Source organism: Macaca mulatta, chromosome 8, assembly GCF_049350105.2.
Source record: "Macaca mulatta isolate MMU2019108-1 chromosome 8, T2T-MMU8v2.0, whole genome shotgun sequence".
Classification (NCBI taxonomy): domain Eukaryota; kingdom Metazoa; phylum Chordata; class Mammalia; order Primates; family Cercopithecidae; genus Macaca; species Macaca mulatta.
Genome location: NC_133413.1, coordinates 146799356 through 146825254, shown reverse-complemented (window position 1 = coordinate 146825254; position 25899 = coordinate 146799356).

Sequence of the window (25899 nt, the reverse complement as noted above, 5' to 3'; positions counted from 1 at the left end):
CTTTTTAACATGAAGGATTCAAAAATGAATCATAATAAATTTTACTTTTTAGAGACTTTCCTAGTTTATAATATGTTGTTTTATGAACTGTCCTATGTCACTCTTAACTAATCACTTAATAAATACTTATCGAGTGAACACTATGTGCCTGGAATTAGGCTAGGTTCTGAGGATATGATATTGAACACACATGTAGTATTCGTTTAAAAGAAAACGTAAATCAAATGTTCGCATAAACTGGAAAAGTTCCATAAAATAGAATTCTACCTGCTAAAATTCCTGTATAAAAGGGCCTGTTAATCCAGTGAAGGAAGTTAGGAAAGGGTTTTCATGAATTGAGATTTTTAATGGTGAATAAGACTGATAACTAGGCCAAGGGGTAATAATGTTCTTGAAATATTCTGGACAGAATGCTCTGGAAATGATGTTCCAGAAAGAAGAATTCATTATGTACAAATCTCCTGGGTCAGAAGGAAATTTGCCCAGCTTAAGAGCATTACTGTTCTCCACTAGGGCAGAATGTGTTAGTGAAGGGACATGGTTTAGCAAGACTAATAGAAATACCTTCGTTTTCTAAAAAGGGAAATGAAGGCCTAATAAAGTGTGAGTGTCTAGAATCATGATGAGTGGCTGAATCAAAATTCAAAATTGAGTTTGCTGGTTTTAGTTTTGCTGCATTTTTCACTCTAAGCTACTGTCTGTAAGGCTTGATTCGCCTCTCAGACAACTTAAAGTTTAGTGCAAATTAGACATGCAAACATAAACATGCAAAATAGACAGGCAGACGTTTACTACAAGCTAGGATGAGAAAGACACTGTAAGTTAGAAATAACTGAGTTATTATTTCTTACACAGAAGGAGAAGATAAAGTGCTCTTTTTAAAGAAATTTCTTACACAGGAGGAGATAAAGTCAAATTTAATATTAGTGGAAGACTTCAAGGAAAAGTATGCATGTCAGACATATGTCTAAAGCTTCATGATTCAAGGACAATTTACATAGGAACTTAAGTTCTGCAATCCAAATCAAAACATTTAAGGAAATAACCACCTCAGTAGATCAAATAAAGATGACAGCAATGGGAAGATTATGAAACAAGCTTCCTAAAAAAGACATTTGCAAGGTGGCCTTGAAGGACGTGACCATAAATAAAAAGAAAGAAGAGGACTAAGAATTTCCAGGAGGACATTGCTTTGGAGAACCAACACCTGGCAGCAAATTCAAAATTATTTTCTTTTTTGCTTAATGGAAACTTTAAGAACAATAGACGTTGGGAAGAAAAAGCAAAGAGAAAAAAATATTGTTAAGTAGGGACTGATGAGAATCTTGCAAAATTAGCTGTGTCAAAATTTGGGGTAAGCAACGTATCATTGGAAAATGTATAGTGTAGAAAAAAGAGCAAGAATGAGTACACTAAATACCTGCACCTTCATGTGTGCAAACAGGCACATACAGATACACAACTTCTTTAGTTCTTTACAGGATAGTGGGAGCCATCAATTTATTTCTATTCTTAGTATAGTCCCTGGGTTACTGTCATTCGTTGAAGATCAAGTTCAGGAACAGCAATAGCCATTTTTCTTTTGTCATGGGAAGTCAGGGACCCCAAACGGAGGGACCTGCTGAAGCTGTGGCAGAAGAACATAAATTGTGAAGATTTCATGAACATTTATTAGTTCCCCAAATTAATACTTTTATAATTTCTTACACCTGTCTTTACTGCAATCTCTGAACATAAATTATGAAGATTTCATGGACATTTATCCCTTCCGCAATCAATACTCTTGTGATTACCTATGTCTGTGTTTAATCTCTTAATCCCGTCATCTTTGTAAGGTGAGGATGTATGTCACCTCAGGACCCTGTGATGATTACGTTAACTGCACAAATTGTTCATAAAGCATATGTGTTTGAACAATATTAAATCTGGGCACCTCGAAAAAAGAACAGGATAACAGTGATGTTCAGGGACCAAGGGAGATAACCATTAGGTCTGACTGCTTGGGAGCCGGGCAGGACAGAATCATATTTCTCTTACTGCTGAAAATGGATAAGAGAAATATCACTGAATTCTTTCCCCAGTAAGGAACATTAATAATTAACAGCCCTGGGAAAAGAATGCATTCCCAGGGGGAGGCCTCTAAAATGGCTGCTCTGGGATTGTCTGTCTTATGCAGTTGTAGATAGGGATGAAACACACCCTGGTCTCCTGCAGTGCTCCCAGGCTTGCTAGGATTAGGAAATTCCAGCCTGGAAAATTCTAGTCAGACCAGTTCTCTGTTCTTGAATCCTGTTTCCTGTTCATATGTTTATCAATGACAATGCATGCACAGTGGGACATGAAACTTCATCAGCAATTCTAGTTTTGACCTGGCCTTGTGACCTTGCCCTGCCCATTTGCCCTGTGATATTTTATTGCCTTTGAAGCATGTGATCTCTGTGACCTACACCCTATTCGTGCACTGCCTCCCCTTTGAAAATCACTAATAAAAACTTGCTGGTTTTGCGGCTCAGTTGGCAACACGGAACCTGCCGACATGTGATGTCTCCCCTGTACACCCAGCTTCAAAATTTATCTTTTGTGCTCTTTCCCTTTATTTCTCAGACTGGCTGACACTTCGGGAAAATAGAAAAGAACCTATGTTGAAATATTGGCGGCTGGTTCCCCCGATATTCTTTATTGAACACATATTCTTATATTTTGGTTTTTTTAATCAAAATTGGAAATCAATGAATTCTTCATTATTGTGTGGCAGAATTTGAGTTCTATAAAAACAAATTTTGCAAATATTAAATGAGTTTTAAAGGCATATTTTCATTTGTAAAGCAGAATTTATTGACCTCAGTATTACATGTTCTTTCTTTGCATTTGCCAGCTGAATATTTTTCTGAGCTCGAATCTCAGCATCTGTTTAATAAGTCACTTGCTGGAATGTGACATGATTATTAGAGGTTTTGTTTTCCTTGTATAATCTCAATACATCACATACAATGACTTTTTGTTAGCCTGGGGAAAGCTGGCAAGTCTGATAAAGGGAGGGAATGAGAAACAGAGGAGAAAGGAGAAAGTGATGAGGGTGACATAATGGAAGAGAAGACAGGATCTGTTACGTGTTGACCACATGAATCAAGCCAATTGTTCTTAATTATTTACCTTTTTTATGTGTAGCATAGCTCAATAAAGTACTAACGATACAAATAACATCATTCTCATTTCACAGATGAGTAAAATGATTCCAAAGGTGTAAATTCATTATCATACAGAATGAGTGATAGTCAAAATTTGAAATCAGATATGCTACTTGGAATTCACCTGATCAGCATGATTTTAACAAAATTAAATAAGCTCCTGTTTTAGTATGAACATTATCTTTCTGACAGTACAGACATATAATTATATAATTAATCAGAATAACAAATGATGTAATGTGTAAAATATTTTACTTTCTCCTGTTTCTTCTGTGGTATCTCATGTTCTGATTTGTGAAATAAAATGGTTATGCTAGATTATTTTTAAAGTCCCTTTAAGTACTAGAATTTTATGACAGATGACTCTGGAAATTTGTAAAAAAAAAATGGGGAATAATTTTGTGTATTTAGTAGAGCTACAGAAATTAATCCTGCTTTTTTGGAACCCAACACATATTCAAGAAAACTTAAACACTATATGTGTTGCAGGCTAACTGTTAGTTGCTGGGATGTAAACATAAAAGGAGTTGTCACTACTTTTCAAGAGCTCATTTATCTTAGGTTGGTGAAAGCTGTAATGGGGAGAGGAAGAAACAGTAAGTAAGGAAGCAAATGCAATTTCAGGTTGTCTTGAGAGCTCAAGGAAACGTCAACACCTACTTCCAACTGCCCTCAGGTTGCCATTAAAATTAACTAGCCTAATGATATCAGGAGATGCATAACCCATGATATTATGTCATTGGGTTCTCAAAATATGGTTGTTAAAGCATAAAATTAATTGCATTTTTGAGTCAATACAATGAATAAAACAAGAAGTGAGGAAACGTGGAATATGCAAACTATTCTGCTTACTTCATGTCGGATGAGAGGAAAGCAAGGATATAAAAGGAGTGAAGAAAAGAGTAAAGGTGATTATGTAAATAATTTTGAGATCTGGTGAGATCAAACACTTTTACAACTAGTTATTACCATAACAGAGTCGGAAGGATAGAGGCTATGGTCAGAAAGTGGGATACTTGATATTGAGATTATGAAAATTGTCAACTTAAATAGTGATAGGGCTTGCATATGGCCATGACATTGCCTTGTTGCAAATGAAGGGATGAAGTTCATGTAAAGGCAGGTATATACTACTTATGTGGATACTGGAATCACCAAAAATTAAAGTAAGAGCAAGGTGGAAAAGAGGGGCAGAGAACGTTGTGCTGAAATCTTCAGAGAATGAAAGGAGTGACCTGGTTGATAGAGTGGTGACCACATCAAGGAAAAAGAGTGAACAGTACAATGTGATGACAAGAGATACAAATCTGGGTGGCTTTTGAGAGAAGTGGTACTTGTAGGAGGAGTTAGCCTTGGAGTGTAACATGCAGAATAAGGAATTCACTTCCTTCAACTTCTCATTCAGTGGTACTAGGGGCATGGAAGAGAAAATAGGTATTGTTGAGAAAGTTGCAGGGGAAACAGTGCCCTCCAAAAAAAAAAGCAGTTTACCTTAGAGCAAAGAGCATTGCTAGTGATAGATTAAGCTTTTCAGATAGCAAAGTGCAAGCATTCGGGAAGATGATGAAAGGAAGTGGTATTAAATTAGGGATTTTCAGAGCAGTGAGGAGGTGATGACCCTAAGATCTCAGATTCTTATTACTAAGGGTCACCCAGGTGTGAGTTCTGATGTTCTCCAAGGTGGATTGCTGTGTGGTGCCAGTTTTCCTACGGAAGGACAGGTGAGGACCTGGTTAAAAATGGGCAAAGCTCCTAGTTTTCCTTCATCCTGGTCATCAGGGGAAGAATGTCATCACCACGGACTCATCCTATTGGTATCTTACCGACAAACAGTGCTTTTAGAATTCCGGCAAACTGGCAATGTCTCAGGAGACATACATGATATTTAAAATCTTTTCAGAATAAAACATTTCCACTTTAGAATAGTGCTTTTTAAGAGAATATATAAATATTTCTGTGAGCCATATTGGGACTAAGAGACACTACCTCAAAATATGGCACAGTAGACATCATTCTTTGACCTTCTCCCACCCTTCTTTTTGAGAGCTCACCATGAAGGAATTACCTGACCTTCCTCTCCTGAAAGCTGGTCGTAAGACTTTCACATGAAATATTCCCCCCAATACCCAGAGGGAGGGATAAAGACACAGGCCAATAAAAACCTGAAAACAACAAGCCTTGCTAACTTCCCTCAGTTTATTATTGTTAGACCACACCATTTTATTCAATCATGCTTATAAATAGCTGTCCATTCTTCATCAAACCTAAGAATAAAAATAAGTTTTTCAGGGGTCATTAGGTCTTCATTTCTGAAGGTTTCTATGTCACCTAAAACTTTGGTTAAATAAATGTGTTATGGTTTTCTCCTGTTAATTCATCTTTGGTTTTAGGGGTGTCAGTCATCCTTGGTTTTAGGGGTGTCAGCCATGTACCTTGAGATGAGTGAAAAAATGTTATTATTTTTCTCTCCTATAGCTGCATAAATAATTTTAAGTTTTCTAACAGCCATATTTTTTTTAATTTATTTATTATTATTATACTTTAAGTTGTAGGGTACATGTGCATAACGTGCAGGTTTGTTACATATGTATACTTGTGCCATGTTGGTGTGCTGCACCCATCATTTACATCAGGTATAACTCCCAATGCAATCCCTCCCCCCTCCCCCCTCCCCATGATAGGCCCCGGTGTGTGATGTTCCCCTTCCTGAGTCCAAGTGATCTCATTGTTCAGTTCCCACCTATGAGTGAGAACATGTGGTGTTTGGTTTTCTGTTCTTGTGATAGTTTGCTGAGAATGATGGTTTCCAGCTGCATCCATGTCCCTACGAAGGACACAAACTCATCCTTTTTTATGGCTGCATAGTATTCCATGGTGTATATGTGCCACATTTTCTTAATCCAATGGACTAAATGCTCCAATTAAAAGACACAGACTGGCAAACTGGATAGAGTCAAGACCCATCAGTCTGCTGTATTCAGGAGACCCATCTCACACGCAGAGACATACATAGGCTCAAAATAAAGGGATGGAGGAAGATTTACCAAGCAAATAGAGAACAAAAAAAAGCGGGGGTTGCAATACTAGTCTCTGATAAAACAGACTTTAAACCATCAAAGATCAAAAGAGACAAAGAAGGCCATTACATAATGGTAAAGGGATCAATTCAACAGGAAGAGCTAACTATCCTAAATATATATGCACCCAATACAGGAGCACCCAGATTCATAAAGCAAGTCCTTAGAGACTTACAAAGAGACTTAGACTCCCATACAATAATAATGGGAGACTTCAACACTCCACTGTCAACATTAGACAGATCAACGAGACAGAAAGTTAACAAGGATATCCAGGAATTGAACTCATCTCTGCAGCAAGCAGACCTAATAGACATCTATAGAACTCTCCACCCCAAATCATCAGAATATACATTCTTCTCAGCACCATATCGTACTTACTCCAAAATTGACCACGTAATTGGAAGTAAAGCATATTTTTTAAAAGTAAAAAAAAAAGTTAATTTTCACTAGCATATTGTATTTAACTCAAAATATCCAAATATTAAATGTTACTGAAACAGGTCAGGGTCACCGGTCTCACTGTCTAAGATGTTATCCAAGCTCGTCATCTCATGACCAAGAGAATTAAGGAAGGTGGACACAAAGGGTGAGGTTGGAGCAGAAGTTTAATAAGTGAAAGAAAAAAGCTCTTCACAGTGGAGAGGGGAGCCTGACTGGGTGCCGTTTTTACAGTGGAATTAAAAAGCTTTATAAGAAACTTCTTTTATCTCTGTAGCTGTTAGAGTAACTTCTCTTACCTGAAAAGCTGTCTGCACAACTCCCCCTTATCTATGTGGTAGTATGTCTCTAGGCAAGCATGGAGTGCCGCTTCTCTTGTTTGTATAACTGTGTGTTTGTTTTAGGTAAGCCCCCTCCTCACGGGCAAGTTCCCATGGAGTCCACTGTGTACATGTTTGGAAAGGGAAGGAAACTTTTTACTGGGAGCCTGTTAATCACACAAGGAACAAACGGCTTCTGTGCTGGACCTTGCCTGTTTATCTGTGCAAGTGCAGCCTGAGTTTTTCCTCAGGCTGCTCTATTTTTGCCTGTAGCTGTGATTTTTCAGGCAGGCTGCTTCTCCGAGGACCAGCCTTAACTGTCTACCTAATTTATTTTTCCTTTTCTTTTCCCTCATTACCATTTAAGCATGTAATCAATACAATACAAAATTATTAGTGGAATAAGTTATATTCTTCTTACCATAGTAAGTTTTTGAAATTCAGTGTGTATTTTATACTTAATACATCTCCCTCGGACTAGTGACAATTGAAATTGTCAATGTCCATATGTGTCAACCAGATTAAAGAGTACAACTCTAGAACTTTATAGTCTGTTCACTATAGAAGAATAGAACAGTTCTAATGTAAAACACTAATTTAGCATTATTTTTCCAAAGCAGTAAGCACAACCATGGCCTATTCCCACTTTGATCTCATGTTAAGAATTAAATCTTTTTCACACTTTAATAATGATAATAAGGTGAGCATTATGGAAAGTATATTTTCAAGTTCATGTATGAACACTGAGAGAGTACAGCCTGGTCAAATGTTAATGAAAGTCTGGGTTTAGAAGTCACCAATCTATCTAGCATGACTGTCTGGATCCTATTCTGATAGCCACAAGTATAAAGGAAACTGATGACCAGTTGATACAAAAACTAAGAAAATAAAGATCATGCATTATTATTAGCTCCTCCTTCCTTTAACCTCCCTTTTGTGTCTCTACCCTCTGGTGTTGGAATTTACACATAGATTCCACTGACACTTTAAAGCCAGCTATAGTTTCCTCTAAGTCTGTAATACTGTGATAATGCATAATATCTAGTGATATTCTGATAATCTTCCCGATACCATCTGTTGGTCTGTGCCTCTGACTAGGTTTTGTATACTAGTATTAAACTGTTAAATAAAGTATGGTATTATTATTATTTTCATCATTACTATTATAACAGTTATTATTATTAGGTATAATAATAATTGGTATAACTCAATGATGCTGACATAATTTGGAAGAAATGTCTTTTGCACAAACTATACATTGTTGTAGGAATCATTTTCCTGTTCTCTTGCTGATTTTCCAAATACAGCCTGGAATCTTTCACTCCATGCTTGGCCCATCAGGTAGTCTCTCCTCTTGCTAAGTGATGAGATTTCGGTGTGTAGACATATAATATCTTTCCTTTTTATCCCAAGTTTTGAAAACAACAAGTCAGAGAGATGGGTATCTATTATCAGCTTTATTATTCTCTAATATCAGTTTTTTTTTCTTAAATATTTGACCAATTCCTCGACCCTCTCCACCCAGTCTCAGACAGAGTTGACACTGGTGTCAGTCAGTGAAGTCAGACTGCTTGCCATATGACAGGAAGAGCAAGCCTGCCCTGCCCCCTGCATGGTAGAAAGAGAGAGAACCCAGCAGGGACTGAGCTGCAGTGGTACAGTTCTTTGTCCCAGTGTTACTTGGCAGATAAATTCTGTTTTTCTTCCCAAGAAGTAGAACTTTTTTGCTCTTGAGGGAAATGTGAGAAGTGCAGTATAAATTTTTCCTGCAACATCAATAACTGCCAGAGTTCCCCACCTCCCACTTCATGTTCTGGCAATTTTAGGCAGCTACCAGCCACCCCAACACCTTTCCTTCTACGGATGCTCAAGCTGTTCTCTCTGCCTCTTTCTGATTCACCTAGCTCAGTGGTTCTCTCAGTGGTTATGGAACCAGCCCACATCTCAGTGGTCTTACATGACTTGTGTATTTCTCATCAAGCTCCACATTTGGAATGAAATGGTGGGGGTGAGGTTGGTACAAGGCTGGGCCTGAAGGCCTTTAGTATCCCTGCATCAGGAGAAACAATTCCGTTCAATCACACACTCACTTTTAAGACTTCTGCATGCAAGAGACAAGCCCCACTTCTGCTCAAATCTCATCAATCAAAGCAAGTCACATGGCTATACCCGACATTAAAGGGAGGAGAAGTTCATTATATCATATGCCCAGAAGGAGCAGAAACCCGGACACATTTGGTGCACAGACTTAATGACAATCATAGGTGGCGAAGGGGAAAATCATATTCCAACACCTGTTACGCCTCTGCTTAATGGTTAAGGGAAATAGTATGAGGCAGGAGTAAAGAGTGAGATTGGGTCCACACCAAGTCCTCTTTCTGTCAGACATATCAAGGAGTCAGTTATTTAACCGATAGCTTCCCACTCTCAAGTTTCATTTGAGATAATAGGGTGATGGCTAATGTAACAAGTTTTGGTCTTTCAGGATAAATTTACCTGCCTATCTTTGATTCTCGTTCACTGGTGGCGAAGCCTTATATTACAGACTGAATTATGCCTCCCACAAAAGTTCATAATTGAAGCCCTAATCCACAAGGTGATGGTATTTAGAGATGGGATTGCTGGGAGATTGTTATGTTTAGTTGAAGTCATGAGGACAGGGCCCTCATGATTGGGTTAGTGTCCTGATAAGAAGAGGAAGAGACCGCAGGTACTCCATTCCCATGGGGACGGAGAAGATGACTGTCTGCAAGCAAGGAAAAGAGCTCTTACTAGGAAACTGAATCTGTGGGCACCTTGAACTTAGATGTTCAACCCTCAGAAACTGTCAGGAAATTTTCTTGTTGTTTGAAAAACCACCGCGTTTATGGTATTTTGTTATGGCAGCCTGAGATAACTGTTAAAGCAAACTCAGAGGCCTGAGAAGGACTCTGTACCTCTATATTTGAGTACTTGTGGACGAACCGTAACCTAGTTTAATACGCAGACAAGATCAAAAACCTAACTTAAGAGTATGTGCCTGTAACAACAGCTGAGTGTTGGGCACTCCCAGAAGCCATACTTCAACCACTCATAGACTGCTAATTGTTCAAACTGTGTTGAAATAAGGCAAACGCTGAACTGTAACCAATCCAGCTGTTTCTGTACCTCACTTCCTATTTCTGTACATCGTTTATCTTTTTTTTGTCTGTAAATTTGTTCTGACCACGAGGCATCCCTGGAGTCTGTCTGAATCTGCTGTGATTCTGGGGGCTGCCCAGATTTGTGAATCATTCATTGCTCAATTAAACTCCTTTAATTTAATTCAGCTGAAATGTTTCTTTTACCATGACTAATACACCTTATATACACCTCTGCCCTTCTCTGATTCTCAGCTCCGTCATTTGTGACAAGAACATCGTCCTTTCCACCCACCTCCCTCAAAGTGTTTTAGGGAGGAACTGAGTAACAAATGAAAACATGTCAAAAAAAATTGCTTTGTGACCTATGTAAAAGTTACGCGAGTAGAGACCCTGCCTGTCATTGTGTTTCAGAGTCTCTTGTTTTTCTTTCTTTTTCTTTCTTCTTTGCTTTTTGACATGGAATTTCGCTCTTGTCGCCCAGGTTGGAATGCAGTAGTGCAACCTCAGCTCACTGTAACCTCCACCTTCCATGTTCAAGCGATTCTCCCACCTCAGCTTCCTGAATAGCTGGGATGACAGGCACCTGCCACCACTCCCGGCTAATTTTTTGTATGTAGTAAAGATGGGGTTTCACCACGTTGGTCAGGCTGGCCTCGAACTCCCGACCTCAAGTGATCCACCTGCCTCGACCTCCCAAAGTGGTAGGATTACAGGCATGAGCCACCACGCCTGGCCTCTTGTTTTTCATTTGATATAGTTTGGTTCTGTGTTCCCACCCAAATCTCTTGTTGAATTATAATCTTTAAGGTTGGAGGTGGGGTTTATTGGAAGATGATTGAATCAGAAGGGCAGTTTCTAATGATTTAGCACCATCCCCTTAGTGCTGTCTCAGGATAGAATTCTCACATGATCCGGTTGTCTAAAAGTGTATAGCACTGTCCCTTCCATCTCATCCTCCTGCCTCAGCCATGTGGGATGTGCCTGCTTTCCCTTTGCCTTCACTATGTTTGAAAGTTTCCTGAGGCATCCCAAGCCGTGCTTCCCATACAGCCTGCAGATCCGTGAGCCAATTAAAACTCTTTTCTTTATAAATTACCCAGGCTCAGGTAGTTCATTATAGCAATGTGAGAATGGAATAATACTTCATCTATGGAATTTCCTTCTTCCCAGCCTTGACCATCTTCTTGATCCACAGTCACATTTTGCTAAGGAGTGCTGGTGACATTAGGGTAACATGATCAGTGATCACATCATAGATTAAGGAGCTGCAGGAACAACAGTGAAAAGCATTCTTGCCAAGTTTTGTTGTTTAAAGTGAATTAGCATTCTCTGGAAAGTAGAAACACACTAGAGATTCCACAAAGGCCATGCATCAGTGGAGACTATCAGTAGACCTGGGTCAGAAGCAGCCCTGCACTGATAACCCTGTGTGATCTTGGCCAAATCACTTAGCCTCTCTGAACTTTGGTGGTAAAACTTGCTAAATTGAATTAATAGGAGCTCTTATCTTCCGAGACCATTGTGAGGAAAAAAGAAACAAAAATTCAAAGAATTCATTTGTTTGTATGCGGAAGCCCAGGAACAATGCTGTATTGGGAAGAAGGGGAGAGGTAAGCAGGAGTCCAGGCCCTGAAGAGAGCTCCAAAGCCCATGTCAGTAGATGCATGACTGAGGCTGGGGTTTCACCCCTTATCAATGCATCATACAATCACTTCTTTTAATATTATGAATTTTTCAGGTCCTGGAAATACAATATTCAAAATAGAAAAGGCCCTTGTCCTCCTGAGGCAATGCAAACTAATCAAATAAATATTTAGAATACCACGGAGGAAAATGAAGCCTGAGAATGCAATGAGGAAAATGGCATAAACGATGTGTGAGATAGAGCCATGCCAGATCTGAGGTGCAAGCATCTTAAGCAAGGAAAGCAGTTACTGCAAGAGCCCTGAAAGGAAATAATGTTTATGTAAAAAGGCAAAAAATCTGGTGTGGCTGGAGCAGAATGAGTGAGGGAATGGGGCTGGGAAAGAAGAACGTGAAGGTAATCAGTTTCAAGTTTGTTGGCTTCGGACAGATAGTTTACAATTGACCTTGAAACAACCTGAATTTGAAGGGCGTGGGTCCAGTTATATGTGGATTTTTTGCAATGAAATTTATACCAAGTATGCTTGGCTCTCCTGCCTTCCCTTCCACCTCCTTCCCCTCTTCCATCTCTGCAACACCTGGGACAGCAATACCAACCCTTCTTCTCCCTCCTCCTCAGCCTATTTAGTGGAAAGACAATGAGGATGAAGACCTTTATGATGATTCATTTCCACTTAATAAATAGTAAATCTATTTTCTCTTCCTTATGATTTTCTTTTTGAGAAGAAGCCTTGCTCTGTTGCCCAGGCTGGAGTGCAGTGGTGTGACCTCACTTCACTGCAACCTTAGCCTCCTGGGTTGAAGCGATTCTCCTGCCTCAGCCTCCGAGGTAGCTGGGATTACAGGTGCCCACCATCACACCTGGCTAATTTTTTGTATTTTTAGTAGAGATGGGGTTTCACCATGTTGGCCAAGCTGGTCTTGAGCTCCTGACCTCAGGAGATCCGCTCGCCTCGGTCTCCCAAAGCCTTATGATATTCTTAATAACGTTTGCTTTTCTCTAGCTTACATTATTGTAAGAATACAGCATGTAATACATATAACATAAAAACTATATCTTAACTATTTCTGTTATCAGTAAGGCTTCCAGTCAATGGTAGGCTATTAGTAGCTGAGTTTTTGGGAAGTCAAGCTATATGTGGATTCTTGACTACACAGGGGTTTAGTGCCCCTAACTCATGTGTTTTTAAGGGCCAATGTATTACATGGTTTAAATGTAATTCTGCTGAACCTCATATGTCATATGTGGTGGGTAGAGTTTTGTCATGGTTACATAAAATACCATATTTGGAAGCACACCATGTCTGAAATCATAAGGCATCTTTTAAAAGGTAAGAAATCAGCCAGACATAGCTCCTGTACCAGTTCCATTCCTTCCCAGTTGAATGACCCACCAGCTACTCTGCTTCCATCACCACTTGAAGTCCTTGAAACCTATTGTAAGGATCATGCACATTCTCTGATTCAACCCAAACTTCTGCCTTAGTTCTTGAATGAAATAATAGCTACAAAGCTTTTAGAAGAGTACCAAGTACATTGATGTTAGCCACTGTCGTGTGTGTGTGTGTGTGTGTGTGTGTGTGTGTATGTGTGTGTTTCTCCTCCATTGCCCTCGTGAGCTGGTCAGCATAACACTGAACAAAATCTTTAAGGTTCCCTCTTTGGATACCTGTCCCTAAAACAATGAGCAAGGACTGACCTAAATGTCTTTTTGGGTTCTTCTCCTCTGTGTGGCCAACAAACAGAAAGGAAGAAGGCATTCATAAAGTAATTCTGATTAGACTTCTGAAAGATGAGAACTTCAAGGAAGTAGTTTCCATGGAGCCCCAAAATATCTCAATGTTGAGAAAATCTGTTTTCTAAGTTGAGAATGAAAAGTAGATATGAGATATGAGAAAGAAAAGGTGTGTTAGTCTCTGAGGGCTGCCTTAACAAAATCCCACAGACTCAGTGGCTTAAACAATGGAAATTTATTTTCTCACAGTTCTAGAGTCTGGATGTCTGACCAAGATGTTTGCCAAGAGCTTTCTTTCTGGCTTGCATTTGGCAGCTTCCTGCCATGTTCTCACATGGTCTTTCCTTTGGGCATTCACAGAGAGAGGGAATGGAGGAAGACAGAGGGGGATCTCTGGTGTCTCCTCCTCTTCCTATGATGACACAAGGCCTATCAGCTTACGGCCCCACTAATATGACCTTATTAAATCTTAATTACCCCCTTAAAGGCCCTATCCCGAAATACAATTAATATTAGAGTTCAGAACTGTAATGTGAAAGTTGGGGTAACACAATTCAGTCTAACAGCTGGTTAGCATAGATAGATGATGATAGATGCTAGACAGATGATAGATAGATGATGATAAATGCTAGGTAGATGATAGATAGATAGATAGACAGATAGATAGATAGACATGCATACATATAGCTAGCCATCAAATTATTAGTCTTCTGCACAATTGGTTTTTGACATAAGAGCAAACTAAATTTTCTCTCCCAGCAACAACATTCACCAAAAAAAAAAAAAATATATATATATATATAATTATACCAACACATGAATGTTCACCATCAGTACATGTTTTTTATATATTTAAAAGTATATTTTATGGCAGTAAGAAAATTGATAATTTACTTCTGTTTTAGCAATTAATATTTAATGCGTTTAATGTTACAAAATCAAAGTTTTGTTCTTCTGGTGCTTTTACATTTAATTTACAAATCATCTTATTTTTTATTAGTACATCCAGAAAAATATTTAAAAGCTCATAAGTAACCTTTCCAACTTAAGGTTCATGACCTGCTTTAAACTTTATTTGTAAATTTAATGTGTTTATTTTTACTTTTAAGTACTTCAATTTTCTAATAACCTAAGTTTCCCAGATACTTAACCAATTTTTATAAATTCAATAGATCAAAATTATAAGTATCTTGTGATACTTTTCACAGATATAGTAAAATTGTCTTAGACTATTCAAATTAGAATGACAAGCAAAATCAAATTTTCTAATCCACATTTTAAATTGGAATCAAATTAATCTGTTAGATACTTTAGGATGTCAAATTATACTTTAATATGCCAAAGTCTTCTAAGTTATGAGTGATTAAAATGTCAAATAAGCTCAGGTTATTTCCAAACTTAACACAAAAATATTAACACTGTGAGTTATAATTTGCTTCATCATGTTCAGAATTAAATCTAGAATTTCCTGTGTTTAAACTACTCACTCAGGCATCAATTTATTCATACAACCTTCAGAGCCTTCCATGTGCCAGGCACCATCTGAGACGCTCGATCTAAAACAGTAGGGAAAAAAAGACCAGTATCCCCAACCTTGTGAAACTTAAATGCAAGGGGGATGCAAAGCAGAAAGACCAACAAAGAACTACAGATTAAATCATGTGGTACGTCAGATGGAGATTACCATGAAAAAAAGAACACTGGCTAGGGAGTTCCTGAGTTATTTTGGTGGCACTTTTACATAGCACAGTCAGGAAAGAGCTCCCGTAAATGGTGACAATTGAGGAAACACCTGGAGGAGGTAAAGAAGTCAGCCCATGGATATGTGGGTCGGAAGCACTCCAGGCAGAGGGATGAGCAAACACAGACGCCCTGAGAAAGGAATGCAGCTGGCATGGTGGAGGAGTAGCCCCAAGGCCAGTGTGGTCCAAGCACAGAGAACCAACAGAAAACAGTAGGGGATGAGGTCAGAGAGAGAAGGAGATCTAGGCTGGCTGGAGTTTTCCTGAGCATTTATTCTCAATGAGAAGGAAACTCAGTGCAGTGTACTGAGCATAGGAAAGACATGAGGTGTCATGATTTGATATGAGGTTGGCAGAATGACTCTAGCTGCTGTGTTAGGTGAGACTGTGTGTAGATAGATGGGGAACCCAAGGGCAGAAGCCAGGAGGACCGTCAGAGGATCCTGCAACATCCCAGATGAATGGCGATGGGCGTTTTGACCGGGGTAGAAGCAGTAGAGGTGATTAGCAGTGGGATATATTAGAAAGGAGACCCAAAGAATTGACTGCAAATTCTAATCCGTTAGTGAAAGACGTTTGGTCTGAGCCACTGGCAGAATGAAATAAAGAAGACTGTAGCAGAAGCCAGTTTAAGGGAAAGGAAGGAATTTAGTTTGGGCCATAAGTTTAGGAACTAAATTAAATATCATGTGGAGACACAGTGTCGGGGTTAGATTTGTGAGCCCGGACAAAAGCAAAACAAAAATGTTCCATATTCAGCAAACTTGGTATTACCTATTTACCAAGCAAATTGGGGTTTCATATTAACCAGCAATTTCCACAGGGACGTAAGAATTAGAGCTGTAAGTAGTAGGAGTGATTTTTTTTTTCTTACAATCTTTATATGGAGAAATATGGAAAAGATCTCTAAGGCCATGATCTGAAATGATGTCTAACAGTTCACATCCCTGGGATTCAGCTAGATTTAGCTAATCTAGTTATTAAGCCAGTGATTGTTGTTGTTGTTGTTGTTGTTATTGTTATTGTCTTTAACAATTTAATAGGATGCAACTTGTCCATTTATTGTCTGATCCTATAATCTGTTTTACATTCTTCCTGTCTGACAAGGCTATGATTCTCACTGATATTTATTTGATTGGGTTATATATTCACTTCTTGCTCTTTTTGAAATTAAGTTCCTACTTCTGAATGTCCAGTACAACTTTTCATCAGCATTTCTTTTTCTTTTGTTTTGTTATGGTTTTGGAGGTAAGCTCTGTCCTCTCCAGGCTCCTGTTTGAAGATACAAATGTTGTGGGAAGGAGAAATACATTAAGATCAGTCATACTTTACTTTTTCTCAATCTGAGAGTTAAGGTGGCAAGAAATCCTTTTGGCTTTTCAAAAAGTGAACAGAAGTGTTCCATGTGAAGAATTAGGGTGTCCAAAGAACAACTTTGCCTGATTAATTGTGGTGCTGTTAGCCGGATCAGGAAAGTAAACTTTTTCAGGCTATGACATAGTAGGGACATATATCTTCTCTTAGAGCTCAGTTACCCAAAAGCCTCCACTGTGATCAACATTCTTGAAAAGGAAAACAAAAACAAAAACAAAAAAACTCTTTCTAGAGAGTCCAGTTAGCTTTATGTAAATCCATATGGCAAAGGTGTGTGCTTTACTTGAAATAATTCCCCACCTTCCCAAACCACTATAAGATGGTCTTTACACAAGTTTAACCAATGCTTGTTTATGAGAAGAAAGAGATCAGCTGTTACCGGAAGAGCTATTGGAAGCTGGCGGTCAAATGTGAACGGAGGCAGAAAGTGTGAAATTTACACACAGATTTAGCCATCTAGAATCACAATAAAATATCATAAATTTCTCAAGTAAATACAAATTTATTAAGAAGAGCCAAAGGCATTTAGTATCATTTACGTAAGGAAGCAGAAACAGGTTTATAATATATATATGCTAAAAACAAATCTAGTAAACATGGCTGAATGATCAATTTTAGCACTGCAATAAGTGCATTTTCAATGATGTGGAAAATATTTTCTGAGAATTCCAAATAACCAAAGGTTTGCTATAGAATAATATATTATTGTCTCTAAAAGGATGCTTCAAATATATTTTCTTACAGTGCAAACAGGTCTAAGAAGGTTAGGTGGTGTTTTCAAGATTACATAGCATGTTAATGTAAAAACTTGAATTAAAATTAAATACAACAAAAATATCCAGGATTGACATTTATTCAATCACATTTTGGGTTAAGATTTAACTTTCTATTCTTTTTTTAACCACAATCTGATTGTAATATGATTCTTTATAAGTAACTTAAAATGACATTTACCATTTTCTGTACTTCATAAAATGCTTTATTTTTCCTTGTTTGTGATCATCTGGATGTTTTTTCTTTCAAGGACCATATGCCCTTTAGCCAATTTTAGACTTGGCTATTTTTACTACATCTTTAGTGTTCTCTAATTAACCAGATTGCTTTCTTTTCATTTTTTTTGTTAAGTCCTAATTTTAAAAAGCATTCTGTATGCAGTTTAGTGCATTTCTCCATTAAGTCAATCTGCCTTCTTATTGGTTGGCTGTACTATGTTCACTCCAGTTTCTCTTGTATTAAGTAAAGAGCTTAAAAACTATTTCTTTTAATGATGCACTCTGTGTCTTTATGGGCATATATTTTGTTTCCTTTACATTCCCTCTCTTTTATTGTTAGTATGAAGTTTTCAGACCTACAGATGAATGTAGGTATTCAAAAGATTAAAAAAATAAAATAATGTAGCACTATATAGGTACCTTGTGGTCTAATTTCTACATCAAAATTTTTTCATGGAGGTATCATATTGGCAAGTGGAATATTTACAATCTACAAATCTAACATTTTTTCAAAGATACTGTTTCATTTCATTTTAGGTGATATCTGAATCATTTCTACCACAGTAGCACTTACTAAAGTAGGGGAAAATTGTTTATCTTCTATCTATAAGTCCCATGAAGGTAGAGGACTGATCCATGTTTTTTGATTCCTGACTTCAGAACTGCCTGATACCCACAAGGGACTATATGTTTCATCTTATGATAATCTAATAAAAGAAACATCATTAATATAACCAGGAAGTTCAAGCACCGCCCACTATATGGCAGTACTGAGGACTAGCTAGACTTCTCATTTCCACTTCCCCCAAAGCATTCCCTTTTTCATGGTCCTGTATGTGGACTGGTGGTCAAATCTGTCTCAAGTGTGTTTGGAAGACTGTCATTACACTAACAACAACAACATCAGAAATCAAGAATCAACAGAGAAAGCAATATTTTCAGTTGATATTATCTAACTACTGAAAAGTTCATTACTTAATAAAATAGATTTTTTCTCATTTTAAACATTTGTAATGTATGTATTCCAGAAATATATCAATCATTTCTGTGTATTTTTTTAATAAACTGCACATGCTGTAAGCTTTCCATGATGCCTCAAGATCACAATCACACATTGTAATTACCAAGTTATTCTGTCTAACCCATATATCATCTGTGACTTCTTTTCACTGAAGCTGGTAGATCTGCTTGAACCTACATTCTATACCTTGTGTGAGGTTTAATGTTTGTCTTAATCATTCCTGGCTGCTATAGTAAAAATACCATACACTGGGTAGCTTAAAAAACAAACATTTACTTCTCACAGATCTGGAATCTGGGGATTCCAAGATCAAGGCACCAGCCTTGGTGTCCCGTGAAGATCTGCTTTCTGGCTTACAGATGGTGCCTTCTTTCAATGTCCTCATATGGTGGAAGTTATGAGGGAGGTCCTGAGGTCTCTTTTTCAAAAGCACTAATCCCATCCATGAGGGATCTACCATCCTATCCAAATCACCTCTTAAAGTTCTCCCTCCAAATACCATCCCCTTAAGGGTTAGGATTTCAATATATGAATTTGGGGAAACATAAACAATGTATAGCAATGTTCCAACCAAAATGTATGCAGACCCAGAGCATCAGTGTCTGCCCTCAGCTGGGTTGTCTTCCCATGTGATTATCTTCTCTCTGCTGTAATCCTGCTCATTCTTCCTCCCAAGCATTTCAAACAAAGAGGGGAGGGGACTACATTGAGTTTCAGTGCAGGAGTTTAGGAGAGCTGGGTTCTTGGCATAATCAAGTTAGTAGAGTGAATTTGCATTTGTTTTTGAGTAGCAGAGGGATGAAGGTAACTAAATCATTTCCACCACATTAGTACTTACTAAAGTTGGAGAAAATTCTTTCTCTTCTATCTATAAGCCCCATGAAGGTAGATGCCTGATCCATTTTTTTTTGGATTCCTGACTTCAGAACTGCCTGATATCCACAAGGGACTAATGACTGAGTGAATGAAGGGAAGAATGAATAAGTAATCAACAGATAGGATCTACCTCAACTGCTTTACTTATACTCAATCATCACAGCAATACTATAAGGTAAATGCTATTTCTCCCAGTTTGCAGATAAGAAACAGAAGTCCAAGCGTTTTAAGTAACTTCCTCAAGAAAATGTATGTATCCAGGGCCCAAACCCAGGCAATTTAATCCTGAAGTCCTGCTTACCCTTATCATTACATGTGATTGTCCCTTCTGCCAATTTATCTCTGTGTTGGCATTAACTCAGACACTTTGAACATGACTCAGTCTCGATCCTTATGCACTGAACTCCCAACACTAAACACACGCGCACACACACACACACACACACACACACACACACAGACAAACATGCACTCACACATACAGAGTAGCTTTACTCAGTTTGTCCTGTTTTAAATGTATATGTATATACACATACAAATTATATTTCTGTGTTCTTAGTTCATATATATATATCTATATATATTTCTTCTCTCTATTGCAGTTAAAGTTACTCTAATTTTTAGGGCCTCCATATTTTATAATTCTAATGACATTTTTATCTAATAAGAAAAACAGCTTTGTACTAAATATACATAGATTCTTCTGTCTTGAGATAATGTATTTCATTTTGAGAGTTTGATAGTTTCTGCGTTTTTCTCACCATTGTCAGATTGTCAATGCCAGTTTATCATTTCAAACATAAATCTAGTCTTAAATCAGTGATGAAATTTAAAATACTCATGTGCTAGTATTTGTGGATTCTACCATTTTCCAGTTTAGCAAAGATAACCTTTCTATGATTGGCTTGTTTTTCTCCAATTTCTTTTATATTACGAGTCTGTTTCTATGCTCTATGATTTCCAGAATTTTTTATGATGCAGAATTTGGTTTATGGCAGAGAAGTGGCAAAATCAGATATCCAGTTTTAATTATGTTATTATTTGTACATTCATGTGTTTTGTCTTTTATTCCTATGAGCATAGAGACACTTCTGTTTTGTTGGTTGTTCTATTCCCCATGCCTAGAATAGTGCCCAGCACATAGAAATCATTTAATAATAAATAAGTTTATTTTTCAACTCAATTTATATAAAACAATTACATGTATGCTGTTTCCTAACTATGAGCATGGTGAAATTTAATTTGCCCAGAGAAGGAAACCAAGGTAGCAGAATGACCGATTATTTATTCTATGCCACGTAAACTTCAAGCACTGTGTTAGGCATATTATAGCTATATATAATGTATAATTTAATTCTAATAACTGTCCAATAAAGTTATAACACTTAGAAATAAGGAAACATTAGCTTAGATGTATTAGGTATTCTCATAGATTGTAAATGGCAGAATAGAGTCAGAATACCAAATCATTTTTCCTGATGTGTAAAGGTTTTTCATTCTGATGTTTCCAATGTGATTACCATAACAGTTCGACAACAACATGTATCAGTTTTCTGACAGAGACTTTGACCAGGGGAGAATAAATAACCTGTCCAGCATGACATAGCTGGTAAGTATTTGAACTTGGCCCCAATGAAGACCTTTAATGGCAACCTTGAGTCTTGTCCCTCAAAGTGTAGCATCTCATCTGTATTAGCATCATATGGTAGCTTCCTGGAAACACCACGTCTGAAGCCCCACCCTGCGAGACTGGGAGCCTTCCTAGTGATGTGTCTCTCAAGAACCAAATGAGGTATCTGCATGGTAAGGATACAAATCAGGATGGCAGGTAAGTAGGACCGTATACCACAAGAATCCCAAGGTAACACATCTGCCCCAAACCCATTCACTACAGTAAGTTGTGCTGATTCCTCAGGACATTACACATCTAATCTTCTGAGACCCAACACATTCCAATTTAAGGCAGGGAGAATCCTGGCATACAGTTTCAAGACAACGCACACTTTATTACAGGAATCATAATTTCTTCTCCATCTAAAGTGAGATAAAAAGCTGATGGAAGATGCTCTTGGCACTCTGTTAATGGGTGCTAATTAAAGTCCTGCTTTGGGCAAAAGCAAACAGCTGAAGGAGGATTAACACAATAGAACCTCACAGATGGCTCCTGGAATAAGCAAGGTGGGCCGGAGAGGCTGTGTGATTAAGATACAACATTATGGAACTTTTAGCAGCTGAAGCTGTTCTGTTCTCCTCATGTATACACAGTATGAAAGTAATTATTCATATGTAAATTGTGTGATTTCTTTTCTGTCTTCTTTAAAAAATGCTTATTCACTGTAAATGCAAACTCCAACAAGTAAATCCAACTGAACATTAGTCTGTGGCTTCTTTTTTTTATTTTCTTCTCTTTTTTTTTCTGTTTCGAATGCCACCTCTTTTTAGATGTGGCTTTACAAATAGAAAGCACATAACATCTGGAACTGCTTAACATCAATTTCTTTTCTCCTTTATTTTTCTGTTCTGTAACTGAAAATGGACTTTCCAATTTGCATCATGCTTTTTTCCTCCCTTTCTTTTATAAAATAAATAAATAAATGCCATCTGGTCCAGCAGCACAGTTGCCAATTATCAGCCTGAGGCAATCCAAAACTGCCAGATAGTCAACGCAGAAAATATGGTTTCAAGAAGAAATGCTAACAGAGCCTTTGCTGTAGTATGGCTTGGCACTACGCCAAATTACCGCCCCATGCAAATCCTGTCTTATCTCCCAGGGACTTGCAAGAAATCCTTACAATCTGTGTTCTGGTATATTAGCACCTTGACTTACCTTAATGAAGACGTCTTGAAAACTCAACTGTTTGATAGTGGAACATATTGACAGCTCAGAAAATCAGATCAGCATTCTTCTGATGGAGCTGTGGAGTTCTCAAGTGAATGAATTTTCAGTTTGTTCATTTTACTGAGATCACAGTAGCTTTTGATCATGGTCAGCAAGGAATAGAAGCCTTTCCCTATTGTACTCAGCTGAGCTACGGCTACGGAATGCAACAGATATTATTAGTCACTGATCGTCTCATCAAGAAATAATCACTTGGCGTATGTGATTTGAGTGCTAATTGGGTTGCTATTTAAAATTACAACAATGGAAGGTTTGGAATCATCACAGAGACCTTACTCCCCTGCATTCTATATATTTGAAACCCACTGAGTCCTAGAAATTCTACTGCCAATATTACTGTGCCATTTCAGTCTTCACTGCTACTCTTCACGTTCAGCCTAATAATATCCTATGCCTGCTTTCCATTCAAAACCTTCTATATGGTCTTTTATTGTCCAGTCTTCCTTCACAGCCAGTCTTTATTGATAAAAGAGCACAAATTTAGGGTCTTCTGAAAATATGAGTCATGCCATGTTATTCCTCTGATGGAAATGAGAAACTTTTTTTTTTTCATTGCATTTAAGAATAAAACCCAAAATCTTTAAAAATGGGCTCAAGGATATCTGTGATCTCATCTCTTGGACTATTTTGATCTTTTCACTATTTCTTTCCACAAACTGGTCTGTTGGATGTAAAAGATCAAACGTGTCTGCTTTGTTCCTGTCAATCATTCCTTTTTGTAAATTTTACCTAAAAGTAATTTTATCTGTGGAAAGTATAATACCTTTAAAACAACAGATATATGTATTCAACTGCAATTCAACAGATATGGATTGGGGTCTTACTTTGTTCAAGACAAGATTCCTGGCTTTGATTCTGAATTATTTTTTAATTTTTATTTTTTGAAATGGGCACATAAAAATAATGCATGTTTGTGGGTTGCATAGTGATGCTGTCATACATACAATGTATAGTGATCAAATCAGGGTAATTAGCATACACATCATCTCAAATGTTTATTATTTCTTTGTACTGGAAACATTTAATGTCTTTCTTGTAGCTATTTGAAACTATGTAATACATTATTGTTTATTATAGTCATTTTACAGTGCTATAGAAGACTAGAACTTATTTTTCCTATCTAGCTGCAATTCTGATCCTTAAATCTCTCCCTATCCCTTTCTTCCCCCTACCCTTCCCAGCCTCTAGTATCCTCTGTTCTACTGTTTTCTTCTATGAGATCAACCTTTGTTAGCTTCCACATGAGTGAGAACATGCAATAGGTAACTGTCTGTAGTAGTCACTCAAATACTCTCTGAATTAATTCAGATTGAATGTTGATTCTGTCACTTCCTATGTTTGCAGTTTAGAAAAATATCCTAAAAAGTCTAAGCCTCAATTTCCTTATATACAAGATGAGATAATTACTCCTCAAAATTTTGCTGGGAGTATTAAAGAATATGCTTGTAAAGCTCAGTCAGTTGGTTTCACAAGAATGCCATTGCATACATTAATGTTAGACAAATATTTTAATGCTGGCTCTTTCACTTACTATCTCCATGACTTTAGTCAAATCTCCTAGATTTTTTAAGTCTACTTATCCATAGACTGGGATAATAATATTTTCAGAAGAGATTCCTTGTGAGCAATTAAATCATAAAAATATGGGTAGCAGAAACTAGCAAATAGTAAGTGTTCAATAAATGGTATAACCACCGTTTTACTATTATGGATTTGTACCATAAAAAAAACAAAAATGGTGAGTTCACTTTACATCACTAGTTTCAGAGAATTTTACTCTTATATTTCCCCCCGGCACCATTTGTTGTGCCCCTCACCTCAGTCCATTAAGGATACAAGGCTACATGTGAGAAGCCTGCACCACCATGTTATCGAAAACTTATTCAGGATCCTAGATTTATAGCTCTCCAAATAATCCTTTTGCTACCGTCTCCTTGCTTTCTGTTCCTATCCCGCCTCTCATTCCCCAGTTTCCTTGGTTCCAAACACGTCGTATTCATACCTTGACCCTCCTCTGCTTAAAGCTCCTTAATCAGTGACGTGTGAAGTTCGCCACGTCAGTTTTGACTTTCCTCTAAGATGTTTCTTTCAGATTATGTCTTTCACCTTTTGTTAAGTAACCCACATTTCCAGCCCTGTCGGCGTCCCCTTCGGACACTGTTAGGTGTGCTGTGTGTGCTTTCCTAGCAGCTTCCCTCCATGCCAGCAGACATCAGACCACACATATATTGTCCACTATACTGTCTTCCTTTTGAGGATAAAGAACTGATCTATCTTGTTCACTCTGCACAGTGCCTGCCACGTGGTTTCTAAATCGATATGTGTTAAAAGAATAAAACCACAAGCTTGATATATCCCAATTTTATGTCCCCAAACACCTGTGAGAGACATTCGGTTCTGTTTGAGCCAGTCCTTGCAGCTGATCAAATATACATTTGAACATTGAGAAAAGACTTCTGTACGGGAAGGTCAGTATACACCCTACTTGCAACTTTTGAAAAAAGGGAGGGTGGGGCTTATGTCCCTTCTCAGAGCATCATTTCTTCATCTGAGTAATAGAGATGACAGTGGTAAGTACATAAAGTTGTGTGGACTAAAACATTCATAAAGTATTTAAAAGAGAACTGTACATTAATTTTGTTCATCCTTCTTGTATTAAAGTGAAAAGAGGACATCTTACAGAAAGTTATAAAATATGTCAAAAACCATTTTAAATTGACCACTGATATCCATATGCCTGTTTTATAATAGAATGAGGTTGGAGTTCCCATCTTCCTTGAAGTGCTGTGAACCATCTGTATTGCATCCATATATCCGGGTGCAGATAAAGGATGGGACAATGTCCTTCCTGCCACTCACAGAGAATTGCTTTGAGCCTCAGGCATAAGACCTAATTATTGTTACTATCTCACTTTGCATAGATAAAAATGTTGTGATTGCTCATGAAATTAAGCAGCATCTTTTTCAATCTGTTGACATTGATTGGCTTGATGTCTTAAAATAATATAAAGGATAAAATGAAAATACGAGAGAACTGAAATAAATTCCAGGCAGTAGTTTTTATAACCAGGACTTTTCAAATTTCAGGAGTTTAGATGACCACTTTGTACACAGTAAAATCAGTAAGAGAGTGATAACGATAGTTGGAAAACTTGTATTATGTTTGTTAAATTATTTAGCCATCATAAATATTATGGCATTAAAAAAATGTCAATACTAACCAAAACCAAAATTCTTTCTTTCTGCAGGCAATAATGTTGGTATCCATTATTCATTGTGACATAATTGACTTTATCAATACAATGGCTTCCTATGAAGCAACTACACAAAGCACAGCATTATCTCATCCATTAACATGCAACTGGAGAGAACATCTGTTAGGATTGTAGAAGTTTTGAATGAAATAATTGGTGATACATTATTTGTCACAACAGTATTCATGTGCATATTGCAACTTGAACTAACAAA